The sequence below is a fragment of the Bombina bombina genome, chromosome 3 (genome assembly GCF_027579735.1).
Source record: "Bombina bombina isolate aBomBom1 chromosome 3, aBomBom1.pri, whole genome shotgun sequence".
NCBI lineage: Eukaryota > Metazoa > Chordata > Amphibia > Anura > Bombinatoridae > Bombina > Bombina bombina.
In genome coordinates, this window is record NC_069501.1 from 808,919,225 (window position 1) to 808,937,134 (window position 17,910).

The following is a 17,910-nucleotide window of genomic DNA, read 5'->3' on the forward strand; positions in this document are numbered from 1 at the left end:
TTTTATTTTTTTATTTCAGGTACGTTTTTATTTATTTAAAGATAGTTATATTGTAAATTTAATTTAAAATGAGGGGGTATTCGGTTTAAGGGTTAATAGTTTAATTTAGTGTGTTGCAATGTTGGGGGGGGGGGGCGGCGATTTAGGGTTCAATAGGTTTATTTTATTAGTAGCGGTGTGGGGGCGGTGGTTTAGGGGTTAATAGGTTTATTATAGTAGTAGCGATGTGGGGGGCGGCTATTTATGGGTTAATAGGTTTATTATAGTAGTTGCGAAGTGGGGGGCCGTGGTTTAGGGGTTAATAGGTTTATTTAGTGTCATCGATCTCGGGGGAAGTGGATTAGTGGTTAATCATTTTATTTAGTGTCGACGATGTCTGGGCGGCAGGATTAGTGGTGTCTAGACTAGGAGTTTATGTTAGGGTGTTAGGTTTTTACATAACTTTCTCTTCCCCATAGACCTCAATGGGGTTGCGTTACGGAAATCACCATTTTTTTCTGACACTTTCTCCCCATTGATGTCTATGGGAGAAAGCGTGCACGAGCACATAATCAGGCCTTGGGTTTTGTGCGTTGTGGAGGTTATCGCAGCATATCGCACAACAAAGAAGTTTTTTCAGTAACTTGTAATGGCAGCGCTATGGAAAGTGCGATAACGCTAATTCTTTTGCGTTATTTGTGCACCCAGTATAGCGCAAAACTTGTATTCTTGGTGAATGTTTGGTAATGTTATATTCAAAGTTTCTGATAGGGATGTAAGGATAGTTAATAATACATATAATGGTGCTTTAGATATATTTATAATGCAGATCCAGGGCCGTTTCTAGGGGCGGGCAGACCGGGCAGTGGCCTGGGGTGCATTGGGGAACACTTTAAAAAAAATTATTTTTTTTTAATTTTGTTAAAGTGGCAGTGCTTGCTTGATAAACTACTGTTATAGCAAAGGTTAAAATACACAGATCACAAGCATATACATTTTTGAAAGGAAGCTGTTATGTTAATTGGCTGCATTGGATGTCAATCATACTAATGGAGCAACAAGATCACAAAGGGGGCGTGTTAAGACTGGATAACTACTTAGAGCTAAAACTGAAAGTAAAAAGGAGAGGAATCACCCTGATCTCTGTCACTAAAGAGGTGATGCTTTATGCATATGACAAATTATTCATGGTCTTTAGATAGAGCTGTCTATATAGCTCCTCCCCTAACTGCCACTCCCAGTCATTCTCTTGCAGCTCTCGACAAGAAAGGAAGTGTCAAGAGATATGTGGTGAATTAGTGTAGTTTATCTTCAATCAAAAGTTTGTTATTTTTAATTGGTACCGGCGTTGTACTGTTTTTACCTCAGGCAGAAATTAGAAGAAGAGTTCTGCCTGAGGTTTTTGATGATCTTAGCAGGTTGTAACTAAGGTCCACTGCTGTTCTCACACTAACCTGCTCTGAGGTATGTTCAGTATATTTTTTTCTAGAGAGATGATAAGGTCTAGAAAATGCTGACAGTGCCTGATATATTTAAGGTAAGCCTGATTACAGTGATTTAACAAAAGACTGGGATCATGCTTGCAGTAAAGGGTAATATTCATGTTTATTGCTCTTATTACTTAGTATGTAAAACGTTTGCATGAGATATAAAAAACGTTTTTTACTGAAGGTGATAAATCTTTATTTGGGGCCTAGTTTTCCACATGGCTGATTAGATTACTCCTAGGAGTAGTTATTTATGGCCCTTTCACTTTGAGTGCATGGTGGGAGGGGCCTATTTTCACGCTCTAATTGCGCAGTAGTTTTTGCAGTCTGAGACATCCAGCTTCCTTGAAGGAGTCCCCTGACATTTAGGACCTCTGTAAAGGTTTTTTTTTTGCTACAAAAGTCATTTTAAGGGCAGGTAGGAGCCACAGTAGAGCTGTGGCAGTTTGCTTGTGACTGTTTATAACGGTTTTACCATTTTTCTGATTCGTTTTTGAGCCTGAGGGGTTAATCATCCATTTGCAAGTGGGTGCAATGCTATTTTAGTCTATTATACACACTGTAAAAATTTCGTAGTTTACTGCTTTTTTTCACTGTTTTGCAGTTTATGTGATTGTTTTTTTCCCTTAAATGCACTGTACAGTTTTTTATATTCTGCTTTTTCACATTTATTAAAGTGTTTTTCAAGCTTGCTGGTCTCATTACTAGTCTGTTAAACATGTATGACATAGAGGAAACTCCTTGTTCATTCTGTTTAGAAGCCATTGTGGAACCCCCTCTTAGAATGTGTACCAAATGCACTGATCTTACTATAAATTATAAAGACCATATTCTGGCTTTAAAAGATTTATCACCAGTGGAAATTGACAAGGGGGAAGTTATGCCGACTAACTCTCCCCACGTGTCAGAACCTATAACTCCCGCTCAAGGGACGCCAAGTACATCTAGCGCGCCCATTGCGTATACCTTACAAGACATGGAGGCAGTTATGAATCATACCCTTACAGAGGTATTGTCCAAACTGCCAGGGTTACAAGGAAAGCGAGACAGCTCTGGGGCTAGAACAAATACAGAGCTCTCTGACGCTTTAGTAGCTATGTCTTATATACCCTCACAATGTGCAGAAGCCGAAGCAGGAAAGCTTCTATCTGTGGGTGATTTTTCTGATTCAGGGAAGACACTTCAACCTGATTCTGATATGTCTACATTTAAATTTAAGCTTCAACACCTCCGCGTGTTGCTCAGCGTGGTTTTAGCAACTCTGGATGACTGTGACGCCATTGTAGTCCCAGAGAAATTGTGTAAATTGGATAAATACTATGCAGTGCCTGTTTACACTGATGTTTTTCCAATCCCTAAGAGGTTTTCAGAAATTATTACTAAGGAATGGGATAGACCAGGTGTACCGTTCTCTCCCCCTCTTGTATTTAAAAAAGATGTTTCCTATAGATGCCGCTACACGGGACTTGTGGCAAATGGTCCCTAAGGTGGAGGGAGCAGTCTCTACCCTAGTGAAACGTACAACTATCCCGGTCGAGGACAGTTGTGCTTTTCTAGATCCAATGGACAAAAAATTAGAGGGTTACCTTAAGAAAATTTTTATTCAACAAGGTTTTATTCTCCAGCCCCTTGTATGCATTGCCCCAGTCACTGCTGCTGCGGCCTTCTGGTTTGAGTCTCTAGAAGAGGCTCTACAGGTAGAAACCCCGTTGGATGATATCCTTGACAAGCTTAAAGCTCTTAAGCTAGCCAATTCATTTGTTTCTGACGCCGTTGTTCATTTAACCAAGCTAACGGCTAAAAATTCAGGTTTTGCTATTCAGGCGCATAGGGCGCTATGGCTTAAATCCTGGTCAGCTGACGTTACTTCAAAGTCTAAGCTTCTCAACATTCCCTTCAAGTGGCAGACCCTATTCAGGCCTGGTCTGAAGGAGATCATTTCTGATATTACTGGAGGAAAAGGTCACGCCCTTCCTCAGGATAGGTCCAACAAATTAAGGACCAAACAGACTAATTTTCGTTCCTTTCGAAACTTCAAGAGTGGCGCAGCTTCAACTTCCTCTAATACAAAACAAGAGGGAAATTTTGCCCAATCCAAGCCGGTCTGGAGACCTAACCAGGCTTGGAACAAGGGAAAGCAGGCCAAAAAAACTGCTGCTGCCTCTAAGGCAGCATGAAGGATCAGCCCCCGATCCGGAAACGGATCTAGTAGGGGGCAGACTTTCTCTCTTCGCCCAGGCTTGGGCAAGAGATGTCCAGGATCCCTGGGCATTGGAAATTGTGTCCCAGGGATATCTTCTGGATTTCAAAGCTTCTTCCCCAAAAGGGAGATTTCATCTCTCACAATTATCTGCAAACCAGATAAAGAGAGAGGCATTCTTACATTGTGTTCAAGACCTCATAGTTATGTGAGTGATTCACCCAGTTCCAAAGGAGGAACAGGGGCAAGGCTTCTATTCAAATCTGTTTGTAGTTCCCAAGAAAGAGGGAACATTCAGACCAATCTTAGATCTCAAGATCTTAAACAAATTTCTCAGGGTCCCATCCTTCAAGATGGAGACTATTCGAACCATCCTACCTATGATCCAGGAGGGTCAATATATGACTACTGTGGACTTAAAGGATGCTTATCTTCATATTCCGATACACAGAGATCATCATCGGTTTCTCAGGTTCGCCTTCCTAGACAGGCATTACCAGTTTGTGGCTCTTCCCTTTGGGTTAGCCACGGCACCAAGAATCTTTACAAAGGTTCTAGGGTCACTCCTAGCGGTCCTAAGACCGCGGGGTATAGCAGTAGCCCCCAACCTAGACGACATTCTGATACAGGCGTCGAATTTTCAAATCGCCAGGTCCCATACAGACATTGTTCTGGCATTCCTGAGGTCTCATGGGTGGAAGGTGAATGAAGAAAAGAGTTCTCTATCCCCTCTCACAAGAGTTTCCTTCCTTGGAACTCTGATAGATTCTGTAGAAATGAAGATTTACCTGACAGAGACCAGGTTGTCAAAACTTCTAAATTCCTGCAGTGTTCTTTATTCCACTTCTCGCCCTTCAGTGGCTCAGTGTATGGAAGTAATCGGCTTAATGGTAGCGGCAATGGACATAGTGCCGTTTGCCCGCCTACATCTCAGACCGCTACAACTGTGGAATGGGGATTACACAGATTTGTCCCCTCTACTAAATCTGGATCAAGAGACCAGGGATTCTCTTCTCTGGTGGCTATCTCGGGTCTATCTGTCCAAGGGTGTGACCTTCCGCAGGCCAGATTAGACAATAGTAACGACAGATGCCAGCCTTCTGGGCTGGGGTGCAGTCTGGAACTCCCTGAAGGCTCAGGGCTCGTGGACTCAGGAGGAGGCACTCCTTCCGATAAACATTCTGGAACTAAGAGCGATAATCAATGCTCTTCAGGCTTGGCCTCAGCTTGCTGCGGTCAGGTTCATCAGATTTCAGTCGGACAATATCACGACTGTAGCCTACATCAACCATCAAGGGGGAACAAGGAGTTCCCTAGCAATGTTGGAGGTTTCAAAAATAATTCTATGGGCAGAGGTTCACTCTTGCCATCTATCAGCTATCCATATCCCAGGAGTAGAGAACTGGGAGGCGGATTTTCTAAGTTGGCAGACTTTTCATCTGGGGGAGTGGGAACTCCATCCGGAGGTATTTGCACAGTTGATTCAAATTTGGGGCAAACCAGAACTGGATCTCATGGCGTCTCATCAGAACGCCAAGCTTCCTTGTTACGGATCCAGGTCCAGGGATCCCAAGGCAGCGCTGATAGATGCTCTAGCAGCGCCTTGGTCCTTCAACCTGGCTTATGTGTTTCCACCGTTTCTTCTGCTACCTCGTCTGATTGCCAAGATCAAGCAGGAGAGAGCTTCTGTGATTTTGATAGCACCTGCGTGGCCACGCAGGATTTGGTATGCAGATCTGGTGGACATGTCATCCCTTCCACCATGGACTCTGCTGCTGAGGCAGGACCTTCTACTTCAGGGTCCTTTCAACCATCCAAATCTAATTTCTCTGCGTCTGACTGCTTGGAGATTGAACGCTTGATTTTATCAAAGCGTGGTTTCTCTGAGTCGGTCATTGACACCTTAATTCAGGCTCGAAAGCCGATCACTAGGAAAATCTATCATAAGATATGGTGTAGATATCTTCATTGGTGTGAATCCATAGGTTACTCATGGAGTAAGGTCAGGATTCCTAGGATATTATCTTTTCTCCAAGAAGGATTGGAGAAGGGATTGTCAGCTAGTTCTTTAAAGGGACAGATTTCTGCTCTGTCTATTCTTTTGCACAAGCGTCTGGCTGATACTCCAGATGTTCAGGCGTTTTGTCAGGCTTTAGTTAGAATCAAGCCTGTGTTTAAACCTGTTGCTCCACCATGGAGTTTAAATTTAGTTCTTAAGGTTCTGCAAGGGGTTCCTTTTGAACCTTTGCATTCCATAGATATTAAACTTTTATCTTGGAAAGTTCTGTTTTTAGTAGCTATCTCCTCGGCTCAAAGAGTTTCGGAGTTATCTGCTTTACAATGTGATTCCCCTTATCTCATTTTCCATGCAGATAAGGTAGTGTTACGTACCAAACCTGGTTTTCTTCCTAAGGTGGTATCTAATAAAAATATCAATCAGGAGATTGTTGTTCCTTCACTATGTCCTAATCCTTCTTCAAAGAAGAAACGTCTATTACACAATCTTGATGTGGTTCGTGCTTTAAAATTTTATTTACAAGCTACGAAGGATTTTCGTCAAACATCTGCTTTGTTTATGGGCTACTCTGGACAGAGGAGAGGCCAAAAGGCTTCGGCATCTTCTCTTTCTTTTTGGCTAAGAAGTATAACCCGCTTAGCTTATGAGACTGCTGGCCAGCAGCCTCCTGAAAGAATTACAGCTCATTCCACTAGAGCGGTAGCTTCCACATGGGCTTTTAAGAATGAGGCTTCTGTTGAACAGATTTATAAGGCGGCGACTTGGTCTTTGCTTCATACTTTTTCTAAATTCTACAAATTTGATACTTTTGCTTCTTCTGAGGCTATTTTTGGGAGAAAGGTCTTACAGGCAGTGGTGCCTTCCGTTTAAGCACCTGCCTTGTCCCTCCCTTCATCCGTGTCCTATAGCTTTGGTATTGGTATCCCACAAGTAATGGATGAATCCGTGGACTGGATACACCTTACAAGAGAAAACAAAATATATGCTTACCTGATAAATTTATTTCTCTTGTGGTGTATCCAGTCCACGGCCCGCCCTGTCCTTTTAAGGCAGGTGTTTTTTATTTTTAAACTACAGTCACCACTGCTCCCTATAGTTTCTCCTTTCTCTTGCTTGTCTTCGGTCGAATGACTGGGAGTGGCAGTTAGGGGAGGAGCTATATAGACAGCTCTGTTGTGGGTGTCCTCTTGCAGCTTCCTGTTGGGAAGGAGAATATCCCACAAGTAATGGATGAATCCGTGGACTGGATACACCACAAGAGAAATAAATTTATCAGGTAAGCATAAATTTTGTTTTTTTCATTTTACTGAGTTAATTTAAAAAAGTACTTTATAAAAATTGGGTTTCCACATACTAAGGAACAGGTTTTCTGTTAAGGACTGTTGAAAAAAAATCTTTTTGACATTATGCCTTTTTTTTGGTGTATTTATTTACTTATTGTTTACAAATGCTTAATAATGATGGGTGTGTGTATGCATCATTTACTCCATAATAACAATGGCACGTTTTCACAAACTCACATGTGAGTGCTTGTTTCTGCTATTACTGCCTGAGTGTGTGTGTGTGTGCCTAGCTACCCCTGCCTGTGTGTGTGTGTATCTGCCTATTACTGCCTGAGTGTGTGTGTGTGTGTGTGTGTGCCTATCTATCCCTTCCTGTGTGTGCATGTCTCTCTCTATTACTGCCTGTGTGTGTGCATGTCTCTGTCTATTACTGCCTGTGTGTTCATGTCTCTGTCTATTACTGTCTGTGTGTGCATGTCTCTGTCTATTACTGCCTGTGTGTGCATGTCTCTGTCTATTACTGCCTGTGTGTGTGCATGTCTCTGTCTATTACTGTCTGTGAGTGCATGTCTCTGTCTATTACTGCCTGTGTGTGTGCATGTCTCTGTCTGTTACTGCCTGTGTGTGTGCATGTCTCTGTCTATTACTGCCTGTGTGTGCATGTCTCTGTCTATTACTGTCTGTGAGTGCATGTCTCAGTCTATTACTGCCTGTGAGTGCATTTCTCTGTCTATTACTGCCTGTGTGTATAGTATATTTGAAAAATAAACAACTATTGCAGTTCTTTATCAAATTATTTATGTGCAAAAATCTTAGACTTTATTAGTGAATTTTGTAAAATAAAAAATTGTTATAACTTTTCTAAATAATTGTAATAGACCCCTAAATATGTTACAAATACACCTAGTGACATATTGCAATCCTTTAGAAAATCTTACCTGATGATTTTTTTGCAAAGTTCAACTTTAAAGTCTATTGAAAGTTTTGTATATACATTTTGAATACAAATTTAAAGGGATTGATATGCATTAAACAAATAAATATGCATAGCTATAAGAAATGTATAAATATAATGGCAATTATTAAAAGATATAAAGAAATTTTTAGATAATAACAATATATTTAGAAAAAACATTGTAGTCGAAAAAGGACATATTTAAAGGGATAGGAGAGACAAAATTAAACTTTAATTATTCAGGCTACACCAAAAAATTTAAGACAATTCTAATATTCTTGTTCTCTTGGTATCCATTGTTGAAAAGCATTTGTACATATCCTTAGCAGCACCAATGCACTACTAGGAGCTAACTGGTGGTTGGCCGCAACACACATTTGTCTCTTGTCATTTGCTCACCAGGTGTGTTCAGCTAGGTCCCAGTAGTGCACTGCTGCTTTGGAGATGACCTCTAAATGACAGAGTGACATGCAAGGTCTAGGAGGGGGACTTTAGAATCTGTGAGGGGGGCGCATTTTGGAATTTTGCCCTGGGAGCCAGATTCTCTAGAAACGGCCCTGTGCAGATCCCATGACCTAAATGTAGCTACCAATCAGCAAGTGCTACCGAGGTGCTGAACCAAAAATGGGCTGACTCCTATGCTTACATTCCTGCTTTTTCAAATAAAGATAGCAAGAGAATGAAAATAAATTAATAATAGGAGTAAATTAGAAAGTTGCTTAAAATTGCATGCTCTATCTGTTTTCATGCACTTCACCTAGACATATTCTACTCAAAACTTACACATTTTTTTCAAATGCTTGGGATTATATACTATTGGCTAGATTACGAGTTTTGCGTTATGGGTGAAAAAGCAGCGTTATGGTTCTTTTTCACTACCGCTGGTATTACGAGTCTTGCAGGTTTAGCTGCACCGCAAAATTTTTTGGCCATAACGCAACGTAACTACCTCGGCTTTCAAACAGTCCTTTTTCAATGGGACTTTCATAGCGCCAGTATTACGAGTTTGCCTGGGAGGCCAAAAAGTGAGCGGTAGAGCCAATACCGTCAAGATTCGTACCGTAAACTGAAAGTCAGTAGTTATGGGTTTTACGCTACAAAGCTGTAGCATAAACTCATAACTAAACTGCTAAAAAGTTCACTACCACCCATAAACTATCTATTAACCCCTAAACCGAGGCCCTCCCGCAGCGCAAACACTAAAATAAAATTATTAACCCCTAATCTGCCGCTCCGGACATCGCCACCACTAAAAAAAAATATTAACCCCTATTCCGCTGTACTGCCGCATCGCAAACACTAGCTAAATATTATTAACCCCTAATCTACTGTCCCTAACATCGCCACAACCTACATTACTGTTATTAACCCCTAATCTGCACCCACTAACTGTAATATAATTAAAATAAATCTAAATAAAAATTACAATTAATACCTAAATAATTCCTATTTAAAACTAAATACTTACCTATAAAAAAAAACCTAAGCTAGCTACAATATAACTAATAGTTACATTGTATCTAGCTTAGCTTTTATTTTTATTTCACAGCTAAGTTTGTATTTATTTTAACTAGGTAGACTAGCTAGTAAATAGTTATTAACTATTTACTAACTACCTAGTTAAAATAAATACAAATTTACCTGTAAAATAAAACCTAACCTAAGTTACACTAACACCTAACATTACACTACAATTAAATAAATTACATTAATTAAATACAATTAACTAAATTACGCAAAATAAAAAAGAAATTATCAAATAATTAAACAAATTACACCTAATCTAATAGCCCTATAAAAATAAAAAAGCCCCCCAAAATAAAAAAAAACCTAGCCTAAACTAAACTACCAATAGCCCTTAAAAGGGCCTTTTGCGGGGCATTGCCCCAAAGATATCAGCTCTTTTACCTGTAAAACCAAACCCCCCAAATAAAATCCTATCTAAAAAACCTAAGCTCCCCATTGCCCTGAAAAGGGCATTTGGATTGGCATTGCCCTTAAAAAGGCATTTAGCTCTTTTTCAGCCCAAACCCTAAGCTAAAAATAAAACCCACCCAATAAACCCTTAAAAAACCTAACACTAACCCCCGAAGATCCACTTACAGATTTTGAAGACCCGACATTCATCCTCAACGAAGCGCCAGAAGTTCTCAGCGAAGCCGGCAGAAGTCTTCATCCAAGCGGGCCGAAGTCTTTATCCAAGCGGGCCGAAGTCTTCATCCAAGCGGGCCGAAGTCTTCATCCAAGCCGGCAGAAGTCTTCATCCAGACGCTATCTTCTATCTTTATCCATCCAGCGCGGAGCGGCTCCATCTTCAAGACATCCGGCGCAGAGCATCCTCCTCTTCCGACGGCTAACGAAGAATAAAGGTTCTTTCTCTTGTTAAGTGTATCCAGTCCACGGATCATCCATTACTTATGGAATATATTCTCCTTCCCAACAGGAAGCTGCAAGAGTCCACCCACAGCAAAGCTGCTATATAGCTCCTCCCCTAACTGCCATATTCAGTCATTCTCTTGCAAGCCTCAACATAGATAGGAGGTTGTGAGAGTCTGTGGTGCTTTCTACTTAGTTTATTCTTCAATCAAAAGTTTGTTATTTTTAAATGGCACCGGAGTGTGCTGTTTATCTCAGGCAGTATTTGGAAGAAGAATCTGCCTGCGTTTTTCTATGATCTTAGCAGACGTAACTAAGATCCATTTGCTGTTCTCACACATTCTGAGGAGTGAGGTACTTCAGAGGGGGAATGGCGTGCAGGTTTTCCTGCAGATAAGGTATGTGCAGTAAAATATTTTTCTAGGAATGGAATTGACTAAGAAAATACTGCTGATACCGAAGTAATGTAAGTAAAGCCTTAAATGCAGCGATAGCGACTGGTATCAGGCTTATTAATAGAGATACATACTCTTGTAAAAATGTGTTTTAAAACGTTTGCTGGCATGTTTAATCGTTTTTTAACATATGTTTGGTGATAAAACTTATTGGGGCCTAAGTTTTTTCCACATGGCTGGCTTAAATTTTGCATAGAAACAGTTTCCTGAGGCTTTCCACTGTTATAGTATAAAAGTTACAGTTGGTGCAGTTAAAATTACAAACAGTGACATTCAGCTTCCTTCAGCAGTCCCCTGCATGCTATAGGACATCTCTGAAGGGCTCAAAAGGGCTTCAAAAGTAGGAGCTGTTATGACTGTTTAAAACATATTTTTCGTTTTGTTAATCTGTTTTTTGTATTAAGGGGTTAATCATCCATTTGCAAGTGGGTGCAATGCTCTGCTAACTTGTTACATACACTGTAAAAATTTTGTTAGTTTAACTGCCTTTTTTCACTGTTTTTTCAAATTTTGGCAAAATTTGTTTCTCTTAAAGGCACAGTAACGTTTTATATATTTGCTTGTTAACTTGATTTAAAGTGTTTTCCAAGCTTACTAGTCTCATTATTAGTCTGTTCTAACATGTCTGACATAGAGGAAGCTCTGTGTTCATTATGTTTTAAAGCCATGGTGGAACCCCATCTTAGAATGTGTACCAGATGTACTGATTTCATGTTAAACAATAAAGATCATTTTTTGTCTTTAAAAACATTATCACCAGAGGATTCTGTCGTGGGGGTAGTTATGCCGACTAACTCTCCCCACGTGTCAGACCTTTTGACTCCCGCTTTAGGGACTCACGCTCAAATGGCGCCAAGTACATCAAGGGCACCCATAGCGTTTCTTTACCAGGGGATTCTGTCGAGGGGAAAGTTATGCCGACTAACTCTCCCCACGTGTCAGACCCTTCGACTCCCGCTTCAGGGACTCGCGCTCAAATGGCGCCAAGTACATCAAGGGCGCCCATAGCGTTTATTTTACAAGACATGGCAAAGGTGGTGAATAATATTCTGGCAGCAGTATTAGTCAGACTACCTGAAATTAAAGGAAAGCAGTTAGCTCTGGGGGTAGATACAGAGCATACAGACGCTTTAAGAACCATGTATGATACTACCTCACAATATGCTTAGTCTGTGGGTGATTTTTTTTTTTTTTTGACTCAGGGAAGATGATTTAACCTGATTCTGATATTTCTACATTTAAAATTTATGCTTGAGAACCTCCACTTGTTGCTCAGGGAGGCTTTGGCTGCTCTGAATGAATGTGTACAATCGCAGGGCCAGAGAAATTGTGTAGACTGGATAAATAATATGCAGTGCCGGTGTGTACTGATGTTTTTCCAATACCTAAAGAGGTTTACTAAAAAATTTTTTAATAAGGAATGGGATAGACCAGGTGTGCCGTTCTCTTCCCCTCCTATTTTTTAGAAGAATGTTTTCTAATAGTTACCACCACACAGGACTTCTGGCAGACAGTTCCCAAGGTGGAGAGAAGAGTTTCTACTCTAGCTAAGTGTACCACTACCTCTGACGAGGACAGTTGTGCTTTTTAGATCCAATGGATAAAAAATGTTTATTCAACAGGGTTTTATCCTGCAGCCCCTTGCATACATTGCTTCTGTCACTGCTGCTGCGGCGTTCTGGGTTGAGTCTCTTGATGAGGCTTTACAGTTAAGCGACTCCATTGGATGAATATATTTGACAAGCTTATGCTAGCCAATTCCTTTGTTTTCTGATGCCTTGTTCATTTGACTAGACTAACGGCTAAGAATTCTGTTTTTTACTATACTGGCGCGCAGAGCGCTATGGCTTATATCATGGTCAGCTGTCGTGACTTTAATAAATAAGCTACTTAACTTCCCTTCAAGGGGCAGACCCTATTCGGGCCTGGTTTGAAGGAGATTATTGCTTATATCACTGGAGGAAAAGGTCATGCCCTTCCTCAGGATAGGTCTAAATGAAGGGCAAAAAAAAAAAAAAAAAAAAAAAAAAAAAAAAAAAAAAAAAAAAAAAGTCTAATTTTCGTACCTTTTAAAAACTTCAGGGCAGGTGTGGCATCCTCTTCCTCTAAGGCAAAACAAGAGGGAATTTTTGCTCAGTCCAAGGCGGTCTGGAGACAATTGGACCTGGAACAAAGATAAGCAGGCCAAGGAGCCTGCTGCTGCCTCTAAGGCAGCATGAAGGAACGGACCCCTATCCGGTAACGGATCCTATAGGGGGCAGACTTTCATTCTTTGCCCAGGCGTGGGCAAGAGATGCCCAGGATCCCTAGGCATTGGAATTTATATCCCAGAGATATCTTCTGGATTTCAAAGATTCCCCCCCAAAAAAAGGGGAGATTTCGCCTTTCACAATTATCTGCAAACCAGATAAAGAAGGAGGCATTCTTACATTGTGTACGAGATCCATCCAGTTCCAAGAAAGGAACAGGGACAGAGTTTTTACTCAAATCTGTTTGTGGTTCCCAAGGAGAGGGAACCTTCAGACCTATTTTGGATCTAAAGATCTTAAACAAATTCCTCAGAATTCCGTCATTTAAGATGGAAACTATTCGTACCATCTTAACTATGATCCAGGAGAGTCAATAGAGGACTACAATGGATTTGAAGGATGCTTATCCTCACATTGTGATGCATAAAGATCACCATCGTTTTTTCAGGTTTGCCTTTCTAGACAGGCATTACCAGTTTGTAGCTCTTTCCTTTGGGATACCTACAGCCCCAAGAATCTTTATGGAGGTTCTGGGGTCGCTTTGGCGGTCCTTAGACCGCGGGGCATAGAAGTGGCCCCTTATTTAGACGACATCCTGATACAGGCGTCAAACATCCAAATTGCCCAGTCTCATACGGACGTAGTACTGGCATTTCTGAGATCACATGGGTGGAAAGTGAACAAGGAAAGAGTTCTCTATCCCCAATCTCAAGGGTTTCCCTCCTAGGGACTCTGATAGATTCTGTAGAAATGAAAATTTACCTGACGGAGTCCAGGTTGTCAAAGTTTCTAAATTTCTGCCGTGTTTTTTTCATCCCATCCGCGCCCTTCGGTGGCTCAGTACATGAATGAAATCGGCTTAATGGTAGCGGCAAGGGACATAGTACCGTTTGCACGTCTACATTTCAGACCGCTGCAACTATGCATGCTCAGTCAGAGGAACGGGGATTACACAGATTTGTCCCCCTGTTAAACCTGGACCAAGAGACCAGAGATTCTCTTCTCTGGTGACTATGTCGGGTCCATCTGTCCAAGGGTATGACCTTCCGCAGGTCAGATGGGACAATTGTTACAATAGATGCCAGCCTTTTAGGTTGGGATGCAGTCTGGAAATCCCTGAAGGCTCAGGGATAGTGGACTTAGGAGGAGACCCTCCTTCTAATAAATATTCTGGAACTGGGAGTGATATTCCATGCTCTTCAGACTTGGCCTCAGTTAGCAACTCTGAGGTACATCATACTCAGTCGGACAATATACACGACTGTGGCTTACATCAGCCATCAAGGGGGAACAGAAGTTCCCTAGCGATGTTAGAAGTCTTACAATAATTCACTGGACAGAGACTCACTCTTGTCTATCAGCTATCCATATCCCAGGTGTTGAGAACTGGGAGGTGGATTTTCTAAGTCGTCAGACTTTTCTTCCGGGGGAGTGGGATTTCCTCCGGAGGTCAAGACCAAGCAGGAGAGGGCTTTGGTGTTTTTGACAGCGCCTGCGTAGCCACGCAGGACCTGGTATGCAGATCTGGTGGACATGTCATCCTTTCCATCACGGTCTCTGCTTCAGAGACAGGTCCCTCTACCTCAGGGTCCTTTCAACCATCTAAATAGAATCAATCTGAGATGGACTGCCTGGAGACTGAACGCTTGATGTTATCAAAGCATGGCTTCTCCGAGTCATTGATACCTTAATACAGCCATGAAAGCCTGTCTCTAGGAAAATTGAACATAGATATGGTGTAAATATCTGATTGTTATGAATCCAAGGGTTACTCATGGAGTAAAGTCTGGATTCCCAGGATATTATCTTTTCTCCAAGATGTTTTTGAGAAAAGGGTTGTCAGCTAATTCCTTAAAAGGGGACAGATTTTTACTTTGTCTATTTTTTTGCACAAGCGTCTGGCAGGTATTCTAGACGTTCAGGCATTTGGTCAGGCTTTGGTTAGATCCAAGCCTGTGTTTAAAACTGTTGCTCCGCCATGGAGCTTAAACCTGATTCTTAAGGTTCTTCAAGAAGTTCCGTTTGAACCTTTTTTTGTTCCATAGATATCAATCTTTATCTTGGAAAGTTCCTTTTGGGTAGCTAATTCCTCGACTCGTAGAGTCTCCAAGTTATCTGTGTTACAATGTGATTCTCCTTATCTGGTCCTTCGTACGGATAAGGTAGTCCTGCGTACCAACCTGGGTTTTTTCCTAAGGTGGTATCTAACAAGTACATCACTCAAGAGATAGTTGTTCCATGCTTGTATCCTAATCCTTCCTCAAAGAAGGAACGTCTATTACACAATATTGGACGTGGTTTGTGCTTTAAAGTTTTACTTACAAGCTACTACAGTTTTCATCAAACGTTCACCTTGTTTGTTGTCTATTCTGGACAGAGGAGAGGTCAAAAGACTTCAGCAGCCTCTCTGTCTTTTTGGTTAAAAAGCATAATTCATTTAGCTTATGAGACTGCTGGACAGCAGCCTCCTGAAGGGATTACAGCTCATTCTACTAGAGCTGTGGTTTTCACTTGGGCCTTTTTTAAATGTGGCTTCTGTTGAACAGATTTACAAGACGGAGTCTTGGTCTGCGCTTCATACTTTTCAAATTTAACAAATTTGATACCTTGCTTCTTCGGAGGCTATTTTTGGGAGAAAGGGTTTTTTACAGGCAGTGGTAACTTCCGTTTAAGTACCTGCCTTGTCCCTCCCATCATCCGTGTACTTTAGCTTTGGTATTGGTATTCCATAAGTAATGGATGATCCGTGGACTGGATACACTTAACAAGAGAAAACATAATTTATGCTTACCTGATAAATTTATTTCTCTTGTAGTGTATCCAGTCCACGGCCCGCCCTGTCACTTTAAGGCAGGTAATTTTTTCATTTGAACTACAGTCACCACTGCACCCTATGGTTTTTCCTTTCTCTGCATGTTTTCGGTCGAATGACTGAATATGGCAGTTAGGGGAGGAGCTATATAGCAGCTTTGCTGTGGGTGGACTCTTGCAGCTTCCTGTTGGGAAGGAGAATATATTCCATAAGTAATGGATGATCCGTGGACTGGATACACTACAAGAGAAATAAATTTATCAGGTAAGCATAAATTATGTTTTTAAGAGACATCATCCAAGATGGCGTCCCTTGAATTCCGATTGGCTGATAGAATTATATCAGCCAATCGGAATTAAAGGTGAGAAATTCCTATTGGCTGATGCAATCAGCCAATAGGATTGAGCTTCAATCCTGTTGCCTGATCCAATCAGCCAATAAAATTGAGCTTGCATTCTACTGGCTGATTGGATGGATGTCAGGTCTTAAAAAACTGTAAGTGGATCTTCAGGGTTTAGTGTTAGTTTTTTTAAGGGTTTATTGGGTGGGTTTTATTTTTAGCTTAGGGTTTGGGCTGAAAAAGAGCTAAATGCCCTTTTAAGGGCAATATCCATCCAAATGCCCTTTTCAAGGCAATGGAGAGCTTAGGTTTTTTTAGATAGGCTTTTTATTTGGGGGGGTTTGTTGTGTGGGTGGTGGGTTTTACTGTTGGGGGTTGTTTGTTTGTTTTTTACAGGTAAAAGAGCTGATTTCTTTGGGGCAATGCCCCGCAAAAGGCCCTTTTATGGGCTATTGGTAGTTTAGTTTAGGCTAGGGTTTTTTTTTATTTTGGGGGGGCTTTTTTATTTTGATAGGGCTATTAGATTAGGTGTAATTAGTTTAAATATTTGATAATTTCTTTTTTATTTTGTGTAATTTAGTGTTTATTTTTTTTGTAATTTAGTTAATTGTATTTAATTAATTTAACTCAGGTTAGGTTTTATTTTACAGGTAAATTTGTATTTATTTTAGCTATTTACTAACTAGTCTACCTAGTTAAAATAAATACAAACTTAGCTGTGAAATAAAAATAAAAGCTAGGCTAGATACAATGGGGCATATGTATCAAACTCCGTATGGAGCTTGATGCCCCGTGTTTCTGGCGAGTCTTCAGACTCGCCAGAAACAGCAGTTATGAAGCAGCGGTCACAAAGACCGCTGCTTCATAACCTGTCCGCCTGCTCTGAGCAGGCGTACAGACTTTGCTGGAAATCAACCCGATCGAGTACGATCGGGTTGATTGACACCCCCCCTGCTGGCGCGCAAATCTGCAGGGGGGTGGCGTTGCACCAGCAGCTCTTGTGAGCTGCTGGTGCAATGCTGAATACGGCGAGCGTATTGCTCGCCGTATTCAGCGAGGTCTGTCGGACCTGATCCGCAGTGTCGGATCAGGCCCTGCCAGCTCTTGATAAATAGGGGCCAATGTAACTATTAGTTATATTGTAGCTAGCTTAGGGTTTATTTTATAGGTAAGTATTTAGTTTTAAATAAGAATTATTTAGGTATTAATTGTAATTTTTATTTAGATTTATTTTAATTATATTAAAGTTAGTGGGTGTTAGGGTTAGGGTTAGACTTATGGTTAGGTTTAGGGGTTAATCACTTTAGTATAGTGAAGGTGACGTTGGGGGCGAAAGATTAGGGGTTAATACGTGTAGGTAGGCAGCGACGACATTATGGGCAGCAGATTAGGGGTTAATAAGTGTAGGTAGGTAGCAACGACATTGGGGGCAGCAGATTATGGGTTAATAAGTGTAGGTAGGTGGCGGCGATGTTGGGGGCGGCAGATTAGGGGTTAATAAGTGTAGGTCGGTGGCAGCGACGTGGGGGGTGGTAGATTAGGGGTTAATAAGTGTAATGTAGGTGTCAGGGGTGTTTAGACTCGGGGTTTATGTTAGGGTGTTAGGTGTAAACATAACTTTGGAGCTGCGTTACGGAGCTTTACGCCCCTTTATTGCAGGTGTTAGGCTTTTTTTTCGCCGGCTCTCCCCATTGATGTCTTTGGGGAAATCATGCACAAGCATGTAAAACCAGCTCAAAGCAGCGCTGGAATTGGAG

General features: G+C 41.2%; 1 protein-coding gene across 1 annotated transcript in view; it reads left to right on the forward strand.

Annotated features, from left to right (window-relative positions):
- LOC128652530 (cohesin subunit SA-2) overlaps window positions 1–17,910 on the forward strand; it is an 851,571-nt gene that overhangs the window by 592,831 nt on the left and 240,830 nt on the right. The gene's annotated exons all lie outside the window — the stretch shown is intronic.